At 37.4% G+C, this 22,666-nt stretch overlaps 1 pseudogene; it reads left to right on the plus strand.

Moving 5' to 3' along the window:
• The first annotated feature begins 1,442 nt into the window (after positions 1–1,442).
• LOC129633938 (proteasome activator complex subunit 3-like) lies at positions 1,443–9,627 on the plus strand (annotated as a pseudogene).
• Positions 9,628–22,666: the final 13,039 nt, after the last annotated feature.

Here is a 22,666-nt window from a genome sequence, read left to right on the forward strand (position 1 = left end):
GTTTGAAATAGCTCAGCTAGAATTCCATCGCTTCTACTAGCTTTGTTCATAGTAATACTTCCTTAGGCCCACTTGACTTCACACTCTAGGACGTCTGGCTTAGGTGAGTGACACCACCATTGTGCTTATCTACTTTTTGGTTACCTATTTTAAATTTAGCAGTGTATAGTCACATATTATCAGTTTTTGAGTTGTAATGTAATTTCTGAGTAGTTGGCAGCTCAAATCCTATCAAGAAAAGCCTGATGAAAGATGAATGACTCTCACTGAAATCTGGTAGTACTCAGATTAGCAACGTTTCTAATTGCTTTATGGAGATACAGATGCTATGTGAACTTCTTAATTCTTAAACTTGTTCAGTTGAGCTACATAGTCCTTGAGGGACCCTGTTACATTTTGATATTCTAACATGTGGTCTTGGAAGCAGCAATTCAGTTGTAGGAGTATCTTAGAAGCTTGGTAGGAGGGTTATTTGAATTTAATGATTTTGTGTGTATTCATAATTCCTGGTTTTATCATTTTGACATTTGGAATTCATGCATATGTTTTACATTAAATAGTTTAAGTATATAAAGTACTTTTCAAAGATCTGTCACATTATTTGTCTTAAAATATAGGTAAATAGAATTTGATGAACTTAAAACAATGGTTTCTCTTATTTCATACGAGCTTTATCTGTTTATGTGGATAAGCAAGGCTAAGATTACCTCTGAGTTTGCTAAGGGTCTTGACTGGAGACAGAGAGAGAGATGATATGAGAGAGAGAGAGACAGAGAGACAAAGAGACAGAGACAGAGTTTGAGTGAAAATAGTTTACAATATTTATTTCTACATTTCAACAGATTACCAGAGTGCAAGAAAAGATATGACTAAACTATTACAGTGTGTTCACTCAAGCCAACAACTATAGCTTCTGGGTATCTGGAAAATTTAGAATAGAGAATGAGAGTGACCTAAGAGAAATGAATTATTTCTATAGTCAATCATATTAAGGTGTTCCTTTTATGAAATACAAATTTTAGTAAATGAAGAAACATCAAGGTAGCTCAACCGTCTCACTGAATCTTTAGCAAAGCCTTAATTGGGGGCTGGGGGAGGCAAGGAGACAAAAACAAAACAATAAAAAGTCGATCAAACATGGCCTAATTCTTAACAAACTCAAATGGAAATTTTTCTCCACTAAAAAAATGAGATAATTATTTGTTTAGTTAAAAAAACTATTAACAAGACCACTTGGGAAGTTTCATTAAACCAGAAGTATTCCTTAAAAAAAAAAAAAAAACCAGTAAGTTAATTCTCAAACACTTTCTCATTCATTTAAACATTAAATCTAGTGGAAACTCTCTCTCTTAGGACAGCTGAGTGCCTCACCTGCACGCTGGAGGACTCACTTTCAGGACTGATCATTGTGGTGGCGCCATATGCTGCCTGCTGCTGGCACGATGCTCAGCAGGGCACTTCTGCTGTTCTCAAAGGTATTTCTGCAGGCTACTTGAGCTTTTGCCAAGCAGGGTGGCTTGGTTACAAGAGGGATTATCACTGGAAGGCTGAAACATACCATTTTTGTGACATCAGTTCAGAATTACACGGAATCATTTATGCTGCACTTCTTCATTGAACCAGTCAGAAAATTCTACCCAGTTTCAAGGGAAGAAGATATAATCAGTCCCTGATGCAGGAGTGGTAAAATTCTAGACCTAGAGTAGCGGCCATCTTTAGAAAATCCAACCTCCACACTTGGCCACTTTATGATCTACCCACAATATTTCTGACAAAATAAGCTCTTTAGCCCTCAGTAAACATAAGAAAAGCTCACATTTCCACATGTATTATTTGAGCAATTTTAGATGCTTAAGTTCAACTTTGATGGGGAAAGTTTTAGTGATTCAGTTATTCTGCTAAATTTATTCACAAATATTTATAATTGCTGGCTTATATTTACCACTTTGCATAAATCTAGGACATACCTTCATGCAAATATGCTAATTTTTATTATACTGAATAAAAAAGTATTTATTTCTAAAATTTGCAAAATTCTTTACATCAAAGCATAATTAACCAAACTATTGACATTGATTTTTTTACTTCCTTTCCTATTGACTTTATTTTTTAATTCTATTCTTTCTAATTTCAAATTGCCCTATTCTAAATCATATTTACATTAGATATTTTTAGAACTTCACTTTTTGGCTTTATTTTAGAGATAGTATCAATTTGGTATAACATAGTATCTCTTAGTTATTTCTTGGACTTTTCTTTGAAAATAAATGAGGAAATACAGTTATTTCTAAATTTTTAAAATAAGTTTATTTGGTTTCGTTATTATATTTAGTAGCAGTTTCTGATTGTTTTCCAGATATATGAATACATTTTGATAATCTAGAAAAATTCAAGTGAATATTATTAATATGGTAATGTGAAATATACACAAATCTTCTGATATATACAGACATTAGAAACCTATATCAGTACAGATGTTGGCCGTGATTGTCAACTGATAGCTATATTGTTGGTTTGGGGTTCTTTTGGGCTGAGCCAAATAAATAAGCCACCTGAATTCTAATCTACTGTATAAGATATACATGGTCCTCAAAAGTGAGTACATATATCAATAAAATATAATTATTAGTAATTATATTGGAACTTTTCCTGGTGGTCCCGTGGTTAAGACTTCACACTTCCATTACAGCTAATGGGTGTTCCATCCCTGGTCAGGGAACTAAGATTTCACATGCCTCCTTGTGTGGCAAAAAAAAAATGATAACATGTGCAATAGTCCAATATGAGATCTATTTTTCTAAGTGTAGTTTTTCATATATATGTTTACCTCAATATTTCTAATGAAGCAAGTCATGAATATAAGCAGTGATTAGAAAGCCTAAGAAAACTGTCTTCAACATTCCTCTCATTTTCCAATTGAAATTAATAGGATAATGTGTGGTGAGAGTACAAGTCAAAAGGAATTGTACGATTGTTTTACTAAATGGATCAGATGAAATTTGTGATCAGCTGCCCTAGTGGGTCAGACAGTAAAGCATCTGCCTGCAATGATGGAGACCTGGGTTTGATTCCTGGGTCAGGAAGATCCCCTGGAGAAGGAAATGGCAATCCACTCCAGCACTCTTGCCTGGAAAATCCCATGGATGGAGGAGCCTGATAGGCTACAGTCCATGGAGTCGCAAAGAGTCAGACACAACTAAGCAACTTGACTTTCACTTTACTAAACGGATAGATCAAATTTGTGATCAGGTGCAGCCTTTTTACTTGATTTGCTTCAGTTTTGCCTCTGCTTGCATTTCAGCAACTAAATGTGATTGGTAGCCAAATATCTCTTTTGTTGAAATTCATTTTATGGAATTTCTAGGATCATGGATGATTTCCAGTGTGTAGAGACAGATTATAAAATAATAGGAATATTTAACCTATTAAAATGTTCTTCAGTTCAGTTCAGTCACTCAGTCATGTCCGACTCTTTGCGACCCCATGAATCACAGCATGCCAGGCCTCCCTGTCCATCACCAACTCCTGGAATTCACTCAGACTCATGTCCATCAGGTTGGTGATGCCATCCAGCCATCTCATCCTCTGTCATCCCCTTCTCCTCCTGCCCCCAATCCCTCCCAACATCAGAGTCTTTTCCAATGAGTCAACTCTTCACATGAGGTGGCCAAAGTACTGGAGTTTCAGTCTCAGCATCATTCCTTCCAAAGAAATCCCAGGGCTGATCTCCTTCAGAATGGACGGGTTGGATCTCCTTGCAGTCCAAGGGACTTGCAAGAGTCTTCTCCAACACCAATTCTTCGGTTCAAAAGCATCAATTCTTCGGTGCTCAGCTTTCTTCACAGTCCAACTCTCACATCCATACATGACTGCTGGAAAAACCATAGCCTTGACTAGACTGACCTTTGTCGGCAAAGTAATGTCTCTGCTTTTGAATATGCTATCTAGGTTGGTCATAACTTTCCTTCCAAGGAGGAAGCGTCTTTTAATTTCATGGCTGCAGCCACCATCTGCAGTGATTTTGGAGCCCAAAAAATAAAGTCTGACACTGTTTCCACTGTTTCCCCATCTATTTCCCATGAAGTGATGGGACCAGATGCCATGATCTTCGTTTTCTGAATGTTGAGTTTTTTTTTTTTATTTTTTTTATTTTTTTATTTTTTATTTTTTATTTTTTTTTTTAATTTTATTTTATTTTTAAACTTTACATAACTGTATTAGATTGTTGAGTTTTAAGCCAACTTTTTCACTCTCCTCTTTCACTTTCATCAAGAGGCTTTTGAGTTCCTCTTCACTTTCTGCCATAAGGGTGGTGTCATCTGCATATCTGAGGTTATTGATATTTCTCCTGGCAATCTTGAGTCCAGCTTATGCTTCTTCCAGCCCAGCGTTTCTCATGATGTACTCTGCATAGAAGTTAAATAAGCAGGGTGACAATATACACCCTTGATATACTCCTTTTCCTATTTGGAACCAGTCTGTTGTTCCATGTCCAGTTCTAACTGTTGCTTCCTGACCTGTATATAGGTTTCTTAAGAGGCAGGTCAAGTGGTCTGGTATTCCCATCTCTTTTAGATGTTCTTAGAAATTGTTAATTATATAAAACCCATTAAATTGACCATCATTTGTTGTCCTTCCCAAATGTTACATTTTTATTCAGTGAAGTTTCAATTGATTAAATATTTTGGTATTCTCTCCTTGAAAATGTTCCCAAAAGATGAATAGAACACAGAATTTATTGTATTTTTATATCTCTAATGGGAAAATTATTATTCCTCATTGTTAATTTATTTTTTTTTAGTAATTTTGTGTTCTTGTTCAGTCTCTAAGTCATGTCTAACTCTTTGCAACACCATGGACTGCAGCATGCCAGCTCCCCTGTTCTTCACTGTCTCCTGGAGTTTCCTCAAACTCATGTCCATTGAATCAGTGATGCTATCCAACCATCTCATCCTCTATTACCCCCATTTCCTTCTGCTCTTAATCTTTCCCCTCATCAGGGTATTTTCCAATGTGTTGGCTCTTTGCATCAGGTGGCCTAAGTACTGTAACTTCAGCTTCAGCATCAATCCTTCCAATGAATATTCAGAGTTGATTTCCCTTAGAGTTGAATGGTTTGATTTCCTTGTTATCTGAGGGACTCTCAAGAGTCTTCTCCAGCACCACAGTTTGAAAACATCAGTTCTTCAGTGCTCAGCCTTCTTTATGGTCCAAATCTCACATCCATGTATGACTATACAGACATTTGTGGGTAAAGTGATGTCTGCTTTTTAATATGCTGTCTGGGATTGTCATAGTTTCGCTTCCAAGAAGCAAGCATCTTTTAATGTCTTGGCTGTAGTCACCATCTGCAGTGATTTTGGATCCCAAGAAAATAAAATCCTTCACTGCTTCCAATTTTTTTCCAGAAAGTGATGGGACCAGATGCCATGATCTTAGATTCTACATGCTGAGTGTTCAGCAAGGTTTTTCCTCTCTCCTCTTACATCTTCATCAAGAGGCTCTTTAGTTCCTCTTGACTTTCTGCCATTAGATTGGTACCATCTGCCTATCTGAGGTTGTTGATATTTCTCTCAGCAATCTTGAATCCAGCTTGTGATTCATCCAGCCCAGCATTTCAGATGATGTACTCTGCATAGAAATTAAATAAGCAGGGTGACAGTACATACCCTGGTCATCCTCCTTTCCCAACTTTGAACCAGTCAGTTGTTCCATGTCCGGTTCTAACTGTTGCTTCTTAACTTGCAAACGGGTTTCTCAAGAGACAGGGAAGGTGATCTGGTAGTCCCATCTCTTTAATAATTTTCCACAGTTTGTCATCCTCACAGTCAAAGGCTTAGCAGAGTCAATGAAGCAGCAGTAGATGTGTTTTTATGGAATTACTTTGCTTTCTCCATGATCCAACCAATGTTGGCAATTTGGTCTCTGGTTGTTCTGCCTCTTCAAAACCCAGTTTGTACATTTGGAAGTTCTCAGTTCATGTACTGCTGAAGCCCAGCTTAAAGGATCTTGAGCATAAACTTGCATATGAAATGAGCATGATTGTACAGTAGTTTGAACATTCTTTTCATTGCCCTTCTTTGGGATTGGAATGAAAACTGACCTTTTCTTGTCCCGTGGCCACTGCCAAGATTTTCAAATTTGTGGACATATTGGGTACAGCCTTTAACACCATCATCTTTGAGGGTTATATATAGCTCAGTTGGAATCTTGTCACCTCCACTAGCTTTGTTTATAGTAATACGTCCTAAGACCCACTTGACTTCACATTCTAGGATGTCTGACTCTGGGTGAGTGACCACACCATCATGGATATCCAGGTCATTAGTAATTTCCTTGTATAGTTCTTCTGTGTATTCTTGCCACCTCTTCTTAATCTCTTCTACTTCTGTGTTTTACCATTTCTGTCCTTTATCATGCTCATCCTTGCATGAAATGTCCCCTTGATATCTACAATTTTCTTAAAGAGATCTCTATTCTTTCTCATTCTATTTTTTTCCTCTAACTCTTTGTGTTGTTCATTTAAGAAGTCCTTCTTATCACTCCTTCCTATGAATTTGAAAGTTGGTCATTCAATCGTGCCCAACTATTTGTGACCCCATGAACTGTAACCCACCAGGCTCCTCTGTCCCTGGAATTCTCCAAACAAGAATACAGGAGTGGGTTGTCATTTCCTTCTCCACCTTGCTTTGAAACCCTGATTCAATAACACTTTCTGTCAATGAAAGTTTTAGTTGCTTAGTCATGTCTGGCTCTTTGTGATCCCATGGACTGGAGAATTCCCATGGAATTCTCTCTGTACATGGAATTCTCCAGGCAAGAATACTGGAACAGATTGCCCTCCTCCAGGGGATCTTCCTGACCCAGGGATCAAACCTGGGTATCCTGCATTGCAGTCAAATTTCTTTACCATATGAGCCATCTGTATTCTTAACCATTGGCCCTTTCTGTCAGTATCTTATGCTAAAACTAAATCCAGATTATTCAAGTATCCATTATACATGGGAAACATTTAAACTATACCAGATTGATCTGTCATAACATGCCTTGATACCTTCCTAGTAAAGTCTGGAACCAGACTACCTGTGTTTCAATCCTTGGTCTACCATTTGCTGTCACCTTAGAAAGCATTTTACCAAACTCCTTCAGTGCTATCTGTAAGATGGTTAAAGTGAAAAGCTATATCAGTTATGATATTGACCTGAGAATTAAATATTTTATCTAATTGTTTAGCATATAATCTTTTAAAAATGATATATCTTACTCTTTTTTGTTGATTTTTCTGCCCCAGACTATATGTTTAGGTGATGCAAATTATTTTAGATTTGGTCTTATCAGAAATAATTATTAACAATGTAAATAATAATTTCTACAAAAACTTAATTCTCTCGAAAGCAAATAAAAATGACATTTAAAATTTCCTTTTGTTAATGTTTATTCTGTAACTTTCCTATATTAACTTGAAAGAGGAAAAGCATCACTTTATCTCATTGTTTCTGCCTCATGAACATTGACTTTAAGAAAAGAGAAAAATAATTTGATACTGATTGCAGATTTTCTAGTGATTCATTTCACTGATTCAGCACCCTTGTCGGATAATAATCACATTTATTTTCTGTTTGCAGATTTTACAATAGAGTTGTCTCAGTACTCTACATGAGACAACTCCATATTATAAATGAATTTAAGCAAGCATATCGAAGCACACTTGTGCTTTTTTCCTTTTATTTATTCATTTACTTATCCAATAGAGGGAAATAAAACTCACAATACCTGTCCGCGGTGCATTACAATGGTTGGGCTACTAGATTTTATCAAAGCTCTTTACTCTGACATCATTCTAGTAACTGTGTTCTTCCCTCAGAATCAGAGTAAAGTCAAGAGATAATAGTCCTTCAGTTACATGGTTTTCAGTATACTGATAACCTTTCATCTCAGCTAGATTGTTTGAGAACTAAAAAAACAAAAAAGAAATTCAGAACACAGATTCACTTTACAGATGTCCCTTTGGGAAAAATAGAAATATATCTCATACATTTTGCTTTATTGACTAGCCTTTGACTGCGTGTATCACAATAAATAGTGGAGAATTCTGAAAAAGGGGGGAATACCAGACCACTTGACTTGCCTCTTGAGAAACCTGTATGCAGGTCAGGAAACAATAGTTAGAACTGGACATGGAACAACAGACTGGTTCCAAATAGGAAAAAGAGTACGTCAAGGCTGTGTATTGTCACCCTGATTATTTAACTTATATGCAGAGTACATCATGAGAAATGCTGGGCTGGAGGAAGCACAAATTGGAACACAGATACATGTAGAAAGAGTGATTAAGATATGCTTTCAAACTGTGATGCTGGAGAAGACTCTTGAGAGTACCTTGGGCAGCAAGGAGATCAAATCAATCAATCCTAAAGGAAATCAAGCCTGAATATTCATTGGAAGGACTGATGCTGAAGTTAAAGCTCCTATACTTTGCCTACCTGACGTGAAGAGCCATCTCATTGGAAAAACCCTAATGCTAGGAAGGATTAAGAGCAGGAGGAGAAGTGGGTAACAGAGGACAAAAATAGTTGGATGGCATCACCGGCACAATGGATGTGAGTTTGAGCAAACTCTAGGAGACAGTGAAGGACAGGGACACCTGGAGTGCTGCAGTCCATGGGGTTGCAAAGAGTAGGACACAACTGAGCAACTGAACAGCAACATAGTGAACAGGCATTGGGAGAACAGCAGGAAGAAGGCGCTGAGGGTGGGAGTATGCAAGCTATGTGGTGTGTGAGTCACTCTAGGGCAGCTGCCTCTGGGCAGTGTTGAGATACCTCTAGTCCCATTGATCCTACCCACCCTCTCTACTACCAAAAGATTGAGTCTTTCAGAGAGTGGGTTACCAATGAGGCAGAATACTTGGTGGAATACTTTTCCTCAAAGATGTTGTTATAACCTGTCAGTTTTTTGAAGGAACCAATCCTAAACATTCATAACCTAACTCAGATCCACTCAGACCTGAGTCTGTGGTCCCTGGCCCTGTTCTAGTCACCAATAGCCATAATGGACTGGAAGATCCCACTTCCAAGTAGCGAAGATTGAGTGAGTATGAAGAAGGCTTCCATGGAACCAGGGTGTTTGTGGTGCATGGGATGCTAAAAAGCAACCAGCAATTAGTGGACAGTTTTGAGAAAGTGAAACCTGAGATCTGGCTGCTGATCCTGAAATGTGACATGACAAAAATGTGGGTACATCTCCTAACTCCTAGGATATATGATGGGAATGACTTTGGGGTATATATTCAGGAGAAGACAGTTACAGAACTAAGAATGTTGAGAGCTGCATCTCATCTGAATCAATTTCTAGATATTATGTTACAAGAGCCAAATCAATTTTCAAAATAGCTAAATATCCCCATATAGAGGACTTTCCTCCTGAACCGTGACAGAGATTGATGAGAAAGAATATGACAGCCTTCAACTCATCATATTAGAGCTAAGGAATCAGTATGTCACTTTACATGACATGATCCTGAAAAACATCAAAAAGATCAAATGCAGAGACTCTGTACCAAGGCCAAGGCCAGGGAACTTTGTGAGTCTGGCTCAAGACCCAACATCACCTTGGTCTGTTACATGACTATGAACATGGTGCAACTGGCTGGCAATAGTAGTCATAGTTCTCTGTGTTTTTAGTTGGAGTCTAATGAGACTCTCATGTAGTTCTGTGACAGCCCTCATCTCTTTCTGCAGGCCTCAGTGCATGCGTACTAAGTCACTCTGTCATGTCCCACTCTGCAACCCTATGGGCTTCAGCCTGTCAGGCTCCTCTATCCATGGGATTTCCCAGGCAAGGATAATGGAATGGGTTGCCATTTCCTTTTCCAGAGGATCTTCCAACCCAGGGATCAAACCCACATCTCCTGCATTGGCAGACAGATTATTTACCACTGAGCCACCAGAGAAGCCCTATCTTAAGCTGGTAGGGAAATGAATATTTAACCATAGTGAGTTATAAATATACGTCTATTAGAATGTCTATAATTAAAAATAATGACAACACTAAAGACTGACAAGGACATGGAAAACTAGATTGCTCATATGTTTCTGGAGGAAATATAAAATGGTTCAGTTGTTCCATAAAACAGATTGGCAATTTCTTAAAAACCTAAACAAGCAATTACCATCTGAACCTGCTATTGCACTCCTGAGCATTTATTCCAAGGAAATGAAAATTTATGTTCACACTAAAACCTGGGAATGGATATTTGTTCAAAGCAGCTTTATTTGTAATAGACAAAATCAGAAAACAACCCAATTATCTCTTATTTGTAAATGGTTAAACAAACTCTACTATATACCTATCGTGGAATACTATTAATATTCAAGGATAAAAAGAAGTAACAGTTGATGCAGGCAACACATTGAATGAATCTCCAGAATATCATGTTTTTGTAATGTACTCCTGAATTCCCTTATCCTCTTCTGCATCCTCAAATAAACTACAACTCTAAATTCTTGGCACAGGTTTTGCATTTGTAGAAACCTAAGATTAAGTCCCATCACTTCATGGGAAATAGATGGGGAAACAGTGGAAACAGTGGCAGACTTTATTTTTGGGGGCTCCAAAATCACTGCAGATGGTGATTGCAGCCAGGAAATTAAAAGACACTTACTCCTTGGAAGAAAAATTATGACCAACCTAGATAGCATATTCAAAAGCAGAGACATTACTTTGCCAACAAAGGTCCATCTAGTCAAGGCTATGGTTTTTCCAGTGGTCATGTATGGAAGTGAGAGTTGGACTGTGAAGGAAGCTGAGCGTTGAAGAATTTATGCTTTTGAGCTGTGGTGTTGGAGAAGACTCTTGAGAGTCCCTTGGACTTCAAGGAGATCCAACCTGTCCATCTTAAAGGAGATCAGTCCTGGGTGTTCGTTGGAAGGACTGATGCTGAAGCTGAAACTCCAGTACTTTGGCCACCTCATGTGAAGAGTTGACTCATTGGAAAAGACTCTGATGCTGGGAGGAATTGGGGGCAGGAGGAGAAGGGGATGACAGAGGATGAGATGGCTGGATGGCATCACCGGCTCGATGGACATGAATTTGGGTAAACTCTGGGAGTTGGTGATGGACAGGGAGGCCTGGCGTGCTGCGATTCATGGGGTCGCAAAGAGTCGGACATGACTGAGTGACTGAACTGAACTGAAGATAATTCAATTCAAGAATCTGTATTTTTTTTTTTTAGTTTGTTTTGTTTTGAAGAAATTCTGCAAAGTATACAGCATATTCTTAACTTTAGGAAGTGCTAGTTCAACATAGGGGTGTTTCCCAGGTGGCCCAGTGAGAGAGTCCACCTGCCAATGCAGGAGATACAATAGACACACATTCAATTCCTGGGTCAGGAAGATCCCCTGGAGGAGGGCATGGCAACCCTCTCCAGTACTCTTGCCTGGAGAATCCCCATGGGCAGAGGAACCTAGCAGATGACAGTGCATGAGGTCACAAAGAGTCAGACACAACTGAAGCAACTTAGCACCCACACAGTTCAACATAAACGCTCTTGGCACACAAGTGGAAAAATACCTAACACTGCTGACTTTGATATCACAATATTCTCTGAAATTGAGCTACTTTATGAAACTACTTTTTGAAGGATAAATTATTCTGATAAAAAACATGATTGGAATTAAATATATGTACCAAAAAAATATTGTGGCTACATGCATATCAATGACATAGTATGATTTACACATCTTCCAAGATTATCAGCAAAATGTCTATCTAACTTGGTAATTTTATACCAAACAACAAATCTATGTTTATATTCACACTAATAAGCCAGTATACAAAATATTGAGCAGGTGATTTTCTGCAACCTGCACTGCAACTCTCCCTAATGAGTATTATTCCCATGTTATTGATGATATCATGGCCATGAGGACTGTGAGCACCTTTCCTAGCAAGTGGCAAATCAAAATCTTCATTGTTGTCATATTCTCAAGCTCTACACTCTTTTAACTCTGCGTGGTCTTACTAAATAAACCTCTGTATCTGTACTGCAACCTTGACCTCCATTCCCTGGGGTCCAGGTCTCCACCAGGACTGAGGATTTGTCTGAGCCCCCAACCCAGTAGTAGTGTTTTCCTCTGTTTATTTAAAAATTTGTTTAGGTGTTATTTTTTCTCCTATAATCAATCACTCCAGTTACAAAACTCCACTTCATAGAGTTCCCATAGCTGTGTACTACTCAGTAGGTTTGAAACCTCCATGTTGATAATTTAAATATCATCCCTTTTGTATCTCAGGAGAGCCTTTGGTGTTCTGCTCCTTGAAGCAGTTTAGTCCATCTGCCCACTTCCTCTCCACATGAGATGTTTGATGTAATGGGTTGATTCTCTTCCATCTTCACCACCATATTTCACTGAGAGCAGATCATATAAAGCTGTAATTGTATGAATATATGCAAATGGGCTTGTTGATAAATCTTTGAGGGGAAGAAGTGAAATGAACCTTAGGCAAGAAAAACAAAATCTGCCAGAAGCTTAGCAAAGGGATGTAAAAACTAAAAACTAACATTTTCCTTTTTTTAATCCTCTTTATTAAAGAACCTAAAAAGAAAGAAAACCTAGTCACCAGACATCCTGGAAACCCTAAGAATTGGAAAGTCACTTTGATCTTGGTGGGAAATTACCTAAATGATTAATAAGATGTAAACTTATAATTTGCATCTAAACATAACTATGGTAATTAAAATATAAGTGGTAAGAAACTGGCTTGGATTATTTAAGTGACTAACAAATTTCTAAAACATCGATTGACACTGGAATATAAATTCTGATTAGGAGTCCAATACTTATTAATGATGGTAAAGAAGACTTTATTCAAGAAAGGACTACCCCCAAGGAGGCGTTGCAGTAGAGGAGCACTGGGCTGTACTCTGACTACAACCCCAACTAAGAAAAGAAAGTGGAGATGTGTAGCCAAAAGCAGGGTGGGAATCAGTGGATGGTTGCTTACTAAGGGGAAGCATCAAGGGAAAAGGGGATTCTGGCTAAACAGACCCAATGAATTTCTTGCTGAAGGTAAGTCAGGGTTCTCAGATATCACCTGGGAACTGGCAAGGTGACGAATCTGATCAGAAATGGAGAGTAGTCAGATATCAAGATCTTAAAGAGGAGGATTCTGGCTAAACAGAGCAGGAACTGAGAATGCAAAGATTGAGATGGAAATTCAAATCTAGAAACCTAGCTGAGAATATGTCTTAGAGGAGACTGGCTGAAGTTTGGTCAAAAAGAGCGTCTTTTTGATACTTTATAATGTACATCCTGTTAATCTCCATTAGCTACAAAATTCTCATTAGATTTGTGATTTGTAAGAGCATGTACACCATCATTTATGTATTTAGATATACAAAATGCTGGAATAAAAGGGAACTTAATATGTGAGCAATTAAGTTTCTTAGTTTTAGTTTTATATTTTTGTTATATAAAACTGAGATATGAGCCTACATTTTTAATGTTTAAAAGGTTTTCCCTTTTAGCAAAAGAACATTGCATATTCTTAAGTGAAATTGTTCAAAAACTGAATCCAAATGGAATAACATTAACGTCATTATAAATTTACCAGTTTCTCAAAAAGTAACTGTGGAAACATATTAACAGTGTGTTATAGCTAGGTAGTTCTATTCTCATGAATTCCTTTGTTTGATTCTAGTTGTGTGAATCATTTCCTTTTCATAATGTTTATAGGTATACATGATTAATAACCTGATATTTGACAAAGTTGGACTCAATTTTCATAAAAAGATTCTACCAAAATCAGATGTGTGGACTTTGTTCCCCCAAAGTAAGGATGGTAAATCCACTAAAATGTCAGTGGCTATTTTGAAATAAAATTGTGGAGGTTCTTTTTAAATAACAATTACCATTGACTTACATCTTTGACTTATGGCCAAGGAAATATAATGAAATAACTGTGAGTTTACACTTACATAGATTTTCCAAGTTCATTTAAATGTAAAATGGTAAATATTAACAATATCCAGATTCTTCTGGAGGAAGAAAAGAGAAAAGGAGGGAGGAAAAGGGAGAAAAGAAATGAAGGTATATTGCCAAAGATGAGACAGATATAGAATAAATAATCAAATGAATGAAGAGAAATATAATGGGCTTAGAGAGTAAATATTATATTTTTGAAAAGTGATAGCTAATTCCCTTGCACTATATACTTCTCTCATGCAGTAATGCTGCTCTTACCATAAAGAAGTCTCAACAGATAATGATTTCTCCTCCTCAAAGACAAGTGAAATGAAGTGAGTTAGGAGTAAAGAAAAGTGGAAAATATGATGATTTGAGGGTTCAGTTCAGTTGCTTAGTCATGTTCAAGTCTTTTAGACCACACGAACTACAGCACGCCAGGCCTCCCTGTCCATCACCAATTGCTGGAATCTACTCAAACCCATGTCCATTGAGTCGGTGATGCCATCCAACCGTCTCATCCTCTGTCGTCCCCTTCTCCTCCTGCCTTCAATCTTTCCCAGCATCAGAGTCTTTTCAAATGAGTCAGCTCTTCACATCAGGTGGCCAAAGCACTGAGGTTTCAGTTTCAACATCAGTCCTTCCAATGAACACACAGGACTGATCTCCTTTAGAATGGACTGGTTGGATCTCCTTGCAGTCCAAGGGACTCTCAAGAGTCTTCTCCAACACCACACTTCAAAAGCATCAATTCTTAAGCTCTCAGGTATTTTTATAGTCCAACTCTCACATCCATACATGACCACTGGAAAAACCATAGCTTTCACTAGATGGACCTTTGTTGGCAAAGTAATGTCTCTACTTTTTAATATGCTGTCTAGGTTGGTCATAACTTTCCTTCCAAGGAGTAAGTGTCTTTTAATTTCATGGCTGCAGTCACCATCTGCAGTGATTTTGGAGCCCCCCAGAATAAAGTCTTACACTGTTTCCAGTTTCCCCAACTATTTGCCATGAAGTGATGGGACCGGATGCCATGATCTTAGTTTTCTGAATGTTGAGCTTTAAGCCAACTTTTTCACTCTCCTCTTTCATTTTCAACAGAGGCTGTTTAATTCTTCATTTTCTGCCATAAGGGTGATGTCATCTGCATATCTGAGGTTATTGATATTTCTCCTGACAATCTTGATTCCAGCTTGTGCTTCCTCCAGCCCAGTGTTTCTGATGATGTACTCTGCATATAAGGTAAATAAGCAGGGTGACAATATACAGCCTTGACGTACTCCATTTCCTGTTTGGAACCAGTCTGTTGTTCCATGCACAGTTCTGACTGTTGCTTCTTGACCTGCATATAGGTATCTCAAGAGGCAGGTCAGGTGGTCTGGTATTCCCATCTCTTGAAGAATTTTCCACAGTTTATTGTGATCCACACAGTCAAAGGCTTTGGCATAGTCAATAAAACAGAAATAGATGTTTTTCTGCAACTCTTTTGCTTTTTCAATGATCCATCGGATGTTGGCAATTTGATCTCTGATTCCTCTGCCTTTTCTAAAACTAGCTTGATCATCTGGAAGTTCACAGTTCACGTATTGCTGAAGCCTGGCTTGGAGAATTTTAAGCAATACTTGACTAGCGTGTGAGATGAGTGCAATTGTGCAGTAGTTTGAGCACTCTTTGACCTTGCCTTTCTTAGGGATTGGAATGAAAACTGACCTTTTCCAGTCCTGTGGCCACTGCTGAGTTTTCCAAATTTGCTGGCATATTGAGTGCAGCACTTTCACAGCATCATCCTTCAGGATTTGAAATAGCTTGACTGGAATTCCATCACCTCCACTAGCTTTGTTCGTAGTGATGCTTTCTAAGGCCCACTTGACTTTACATTCCAGGATGTCTGACTCTAGGTGAGTGTGAGTGATCATACCATCGTGATTATCTGGGTCGTAAAGATCTTTTTTTGTATAGTTCTGTGTATTTTTGCCACCTCTTCTTAATACCTTCTGCTTCTGTTAGGTCCATAACATTTCTGTCCTTTATTGAGCCCATCTTTGCATGAAATGTTCCCTTGGTATCTCTAATTTTCTCGAAGAGATCTCTAGTCTTTCCCATTCTGTTGCTTTCCTCTATTTCTTTGCATTGATTGCTGAGGAAGTCTTTCTTATCTCTCCTTGCTTGGGTATATCTTTCCTTTTCTCCTTTGCTTTTCACTTCTCTTCTTTTCACAGCTATTTTTAAGGCCTCCTCAGATAACCATTTTGCTTTCCTGCATTTCTTTTTCTTGGGGATGGTCTTAATCCCTGTCTCCTGTACAATGTCACATACTTCCATCCATAGTTCATCAGGCACTTTGTCTGTCAGATGTAGTCCGTTAAATCTATTTCTCACTTCCACTATATAGCCATAAGGGATTTGATATAGGTCATGCCTGAATGATCTAGTGGTTTTCCCCACTTTCTTCAATTTAAATCTGAGATTTGGGGATTATGTATAGATTTTTATGATGCTGTTAATAGCTATTACCCTTTATCAAATGCCTGATATATTTAAGGTACATTATACACATTGCTTACCACATTAAAACACATTCTCTTCTTTTGTCTTCCCTTGACAGTCACTTTATATTGAGCTAATTAGTGACCTGTTCCTCGTCTGTCATTCATATTTCTTCTTTTAAGGAAAGACATAGAGAGATTAATGAAAAAGTAGAAAAGTCTTTTTGTTTCACTTTTACTATTAGATAACATATGCTTGTTAGTGAAGGAAAGATTCTGTACTTCAGCTTTTTATTTCGTACCTTCATGTTTACTGTCTTTTTCTATTTACAGATTTCTTTAATGTATTCATCCCCTCATCACTGGCAGTCTCAGCTTGATCTTGTCTCCTTCACTCTGTGAGTGGAGCTGTGTCAGGTGCAAGGCGTCCAGGCCCTTTGTCCTTGTCACCTTTCCTTCCAATGTCATAAGAATTGACAGCATGTCCCCGATTCCACCTCCCTCTGCATGTTCACAATACAGGTGTCACCTGCCTAAGTGACACCTTTGAAAACTGCTTAATTTGAAAAACAAGAAAGCTTTTGATTTATGGAAAGTACAGTGATTTTTTTTTTCTTTATTTGCTCTCTGGGCCAACTGAAAGTCCTGCAAATGTCTGAAGAACTCAGCTTCCTGATAGTTAAAATTGGGTTTAAGGAATCAAAACACAGTCTCTACCCTTAATTTCAGCCGGAGAAGAGGCAAAGTGGTTAACTGACTCTATTAATCATTAACATATTATAAGTGCTTAAGTTAACTTAAAAGTTTAGTGAAAATGAAGTCATTCAGTCGTGTCCGACTCGTTGCGACCCCGTGGACTGTAGCCCACCAGGCTCCTTTGTCCATGGGATTCTCCAGGCAAGAATACTGGAGTGGGATGCCATTTCCTTCTCCAGGGGAATCTTCCCTACCCAGGGATCAAACCCTGGTCTCCCACATTGCAGGCAGATGCTTTAACCTCTGAGCCAATAGTGCATGTTCTAAACTCTTTACTAGCATTCCTTCATTTAATCATGAAAAATGCATTATGGGATGTCACATTTGTGCACGCGTTTGTCTCATGGGAGAAGAAACCAAGGTACAGAGAAATTAACTGACTTCTCTAAGCTCATTCAGCTCACCCGTGGTGTCACACATTCTAAGACAGGTCTTTCTGACTCTAGAATTCTCATTCTTAACACCATGCCTTCTAGTCCTTTTGGGGAAAGTACAACATTATCATTTTTCCTTCCTCTGGCAGATGAATCTTCGTGGTTAATGCTAATCAGTCTCTCTCTGTAAGACAATAGCATAATTACTTTGTGTTTTGTAAGATTTTCACTGTGACCTCTTACTTCTGTCTTTAAAAGGAGAGCAGGAGAAAATGTCACATAAAATCTGGGTGATTTATTTTCAAAGCTACTGTAAAACAAAGGCTAAAAATATATTCAGAACAAGGCTGAGAAAGAGAATTGAGTGAAAATTAATTAGTTTCTAAGTACCTTCAGTATTCCTGATAACACAGAGACCTATGATTTTACAGATCTTAGAGTTTATTTTATAATTCATAACTTATCTAAACATTTACGTAACTTATTTTGACTTTTTCCTGACTTATTTAAGGATTGAAGGCATCTTCTCACTGTGGATGGCAAGTTTTTATTTTCAAACATAAAAATGTTTTGAAATGTTTCAAAATAAGACTGATGGAGGATAGGAGCCCTTAAAACAATTGTGTACATGCTAAGACAACAGACTTGTGAATTCTATTCATAGTCATAGTAATTAAAACCGAAATTTATATAAATTTATTCACTTACTTAAAGAGTCTCTAGGTGGCAGTTACTATCATCAGCCTGATCTTACGAACAAATATATTGAGATTTAGATTGATGCAACTTGTGTTTTAGGTAGATAAAAATAAGCAGCAACTTGGAATGCAGAAAAGCTGAAGGCCTAACCTATGTTCCTAACAATTTACTTATCCTTATTCATCTTTTAGGCTTCTCTTGTGGCTCAGCTGGTAAAGAATCCACCTGCAATGCAGGAGATCTGGGTTCGATCCCTGGGTTGGGAAGATCCCCTGGAGAAGGAAAAGGCTACCCACTCCAGTATTCTGACCTAGAGAATTCCATGGACCATACAGTCCATGGGGTAGCAAAGAATCAGACATAACTGAGCGACTTTCAGCTCACTTTCACATGCATCTTTTGGGCTTCCCAGGTGGCGCTATTGTTAAAGAACCAACCTCCAAGTGCAGGAGATGTAAGAGGTTCGGGTTCCATCCCTGGGTTGGGAAGATACTGTGGAGGAGGGCCTGGCAACCCACTCCAGCATTCTTGCCTGAAGAATCCCGTGGACAAAGGAACCTGGAAGGCTACAGTCCATTGGGTTGCACAGAGTTGGACATGACTGAAGGGACTTAGCATGCATGTATCTTTTGTCACAATTAGTGGTTGAGGACAGAGTCCATGAACTATAAATAGTCGTTATCACTGTGGTTTTGACTAAATGTCAGACAGTTTATATATACGTATTTTAAATTGTGGGTATATTAATGAATACATAATTGAATTAATAAACGTTCTTAGATATTTTTCCTCAATCTCAGAATGTCTGTTAGAGTTTGTCTCATTTTGGTATATCAGTGTATCCGATATGGTGAGGATTTGCTTTTTTATTTATCTTTAACACTTGTCCTAGTGGAGGAGTTAACAGCTTTGAAGTAATTTTTGCTTTGGTCTTGAGAAGATGTTAGAAACGATTCCTTGTTTCTCCCTGTTTAATAAACTCATTAAGATGATTGTATATTAACCAACAATATAATCAACCAAGACAACAAAAGGTAAGCTAGAAGTAGAATAATGTTGGTGGTTATATAATAGTGTACTTCTGAGAAAAAGTGAGCAATTAGACAGTTTGTCTATAACAGTTTGATAAAATATTAGAAGAATGATAGTAATTATATAAACTTGTCTGCTAATATCTATTAATAGATATTGCTAATATCCCTCAATTCTTCCTTTGGGAGTTAAACAGTTTTATAAGGCTGTCCCTAAGTATGACAGCTCAGTTTGGGAGAAGTGCTGAGAGAAATGGCTGTTCTACACCATCAGATTTTCTGTAAATTAATTCAGATATATTTTTCCTCCCTATTCTCTATTTAGAGAGTATCCAAAGAAAAGCTCTTAAACTATGAGTTTTCTTAGGTGCTGAAATAAAAATAATATATATTAATTATAGTTTGTGATCACAACATATTTCAATGACTTTGTTGCTGTGCTGTCTCCACTTTATGTAAATAAAATTTTCATTTAAAATACATTCTTAAAACCTAGAAGTTAGTTGACAAAACAACAACCTCTATGACTATTTTGTAACAAATATGGGTTACTGATTGCAGTCCAATCTACCTGTGGTAAGAAATGAAAACATATTTTTGTTATATTTTAGTTGAAAAGTGAAATTGTAAGTGTTAGTCACTCAGTCGTGTCCGACTCTTTGCTACCCCATGGACTGTAGCTTGCCAGGCTCCTCTGTCCATGGAATTCTCCAGGCAAGAGTGGAGTGTGTTGCCATTTCCTTCTCAAGTGGATCTTCCCAACCCAGGAATCAAACCCAGGTCTCCCACATTTCAGGCAGATTCTTTACCAGCTGAGTCACAGAAGAAGCCCAGCTCCTATCCTATAAATGAGTTAATCTGAGCAAACTGAAGAACAATTTTGCATTTTGTTAGATTCGATTAAAGAGTACTACTTAAAGATGATCAAAAATGTACTGTGTGGAATTACAGTTGCAAGTTATTACTCAAAGGAAGTTCCAATTATCAAGTCTCAATGATTTATCTATACATATTTATAATTTCAAACCAGACTTAGTGTCCTCTAGAATAGCCTTCTAAATAAAATAATCTCAAAAGCAATTTGTGATAATGAATAAATATTCAAGCTTAATTTATTTTGATAGATTTGATAGAGCTCAAATAGAGGATTTAATCTCTTGTTACACTAGAGAGCAAAATTATTTGACATGCAAATAAATACTTTGAATTAAAATTTAAAGGGTTTAAACAGCATTGATTTTTTTTTTTTAAGTGGGAAGTGGAAGTTCTGGACAAGAAGTCTAATGCTTGATTTTTCTTTTATTCTATGAAATAAGTTAAAAATGACTTTCAAATAATACACTTTTGAAGTATTTTTCAAACTCTTCTAGAGAACAAAAGAATCAAACATTTCTAACTTGTTTTTATGATTCCAGCTACCAAAAAAGGAAAGAAATTGATATTAAGAAAGTCAAAATACATGATATCCATGATAAAGAAGGCAACTAGAAGTACATTTTTCTCAAAAATCCAGATGTGAACTTTTTAAGCTAAATATTGTCAAATCAAATGTAGCATTTACTGAATGATGTACTATAGCATGACAAAGTGGTTTTATTGAAGAATACCTGAATTAGAAAATATGTAAATATCAGTTACCATAGTACCATAAAAACGATGTTATATAGTCATTTCTCTAGGACGTGAATTCACCACTAACTCTTCTATAGATTCAGTGTAGATTCAGATCCAATAAAAATTCCAACAAATTTTTACATGAAAATTGTTAGGTTGATTTTTAAATTTACATGGAAGACTAAAAGGCTGAGAGAAGCTCGCATCCTATATTCAGAAAAAGAAGAATATGAAGGGTAGAATTATCCTTCCCATTATGATATGTTATTATAAAGACCTTGTCAATAAGATATTGTAATACATTTTTTTTTCCTTTTGGTTGGAGTATAGTCCATTGAAATGTAAAAAGAAACCAAACGTAGAGCTGAGATATATATGAAAATTTTATATCTGCTGAATTTCATGCTTCATAGCTTTGGGTCAAGAAAGAATAACCCAACTTTATTAAGATACACTTAATGTACAAAAAGTTGCATATATTTAATGTATACATTTGTATGAGTTTGTACATATGTATATACCCATGATACCATAACAACAAGAAAAGGTAAAAAACATATCCATCACCTCCAAAAGAGTCCTTCGCTCTTCTCTCTTTTCTCCTTTTTCTTTTATTCTATGTGTGTCAGAGGTTGGGGAACAGGTAAAAAAATTCAGTATGAGAGCTACTCCCTTAAGTTTTTAAATGCATAATACCATATTGTTAATGGTAGGAACTACAACTCAGTAGCAAAGGGAAAAAAAAAAAAAAAAGGAACCTGGTTAAAAAATAGGCAAAAGACTTGAATACATATTTTGCTAAAGAAGATATACAAACAGCCAACAGGTTTATGAAAGTGTGTTCAGTATCTCTAATCAGAGAAATGCACATCAAAACCACAGTATGATAGATGTATTTGTTTTTATTTCAGGCTCAAATGAAGTTCATATTTTCAATATGACAAACATGCCAGAGCATTGGCTAGGATCTTAGACTCAAGAAGGTAAAAAGAATCTGTGAGGAGACAGTGTTTTTTGAGTTCCTTAAAGTTGTAGCTTCTTCAGGAATGTTGTGGTTAATCCTTCCTTGGTTCATAATGATCAGATTCATGATGAAAAGACTAGAAATCTATATCAAAACTATGGGAAATAGATGGGGAAACAGTGGAAACAGTGTCAGACTTTATTTTTTTGGGCTCCAAAATCACTACAGATGGTGACTGCAGCCATGAAATTAAAAGACGCTTACTCCTTGGAAGGAAAGTTATGACCAACCTAGATAGCATATTCAAAAGCAGAGACATTACTTTGCCAACAAAGGTTCGTCTAGTCAAGGCTATGGTTTTTCCTGTGGTCATGTATGGATGTGAGAGTTGGACTGCGAAGAAGGCTGAGCACCGAAGAATTGATGCTTTTGAACTGTGGCGTTGGAGAAGACTCTTGAGAGTCTCTTGGACTGCAAGGAGTCCATTCTGAAGGAGATCAGCCCTGGGATTTCTTTGGAAGGACTGATGCTAATGCTAAAACTCCAGTACTTTGGCCACCTCATGCAGAGAGTTGACTCATTGGAAAAGACTCTGATGTTGGGAGGGATTGGGGGCAGGAGGAGAAGGGAACGACAGAGGATAAGATGGCTGGATGGCATCACTGACTCGATGGAAGTGAGTCTGAGTGAACTCTGGGAGTTGGTGATGGGCAGGGAGGCCTGGCGTGCTGCGATTCATGGGGTCGCAAAGAGTCGGACACGGCTGAGTGACTGATCT

Source organism: Bubalus kerabau, chromosome 19 (assembly GCF_029407905.1).
Source record: "Bubalus kerabau isolate K-KA32 ecotype Philippines breed swamp buffalo chromosome 19, PCC_UOA_SB_1v2, whole genome shotgun sequence".
Lineage (NCBI taxonomy): Eukaryota > Metazoa > Chordata > Mammalia > Artiodactyla > Bovidae > Bubalus > Bubalus kerabau.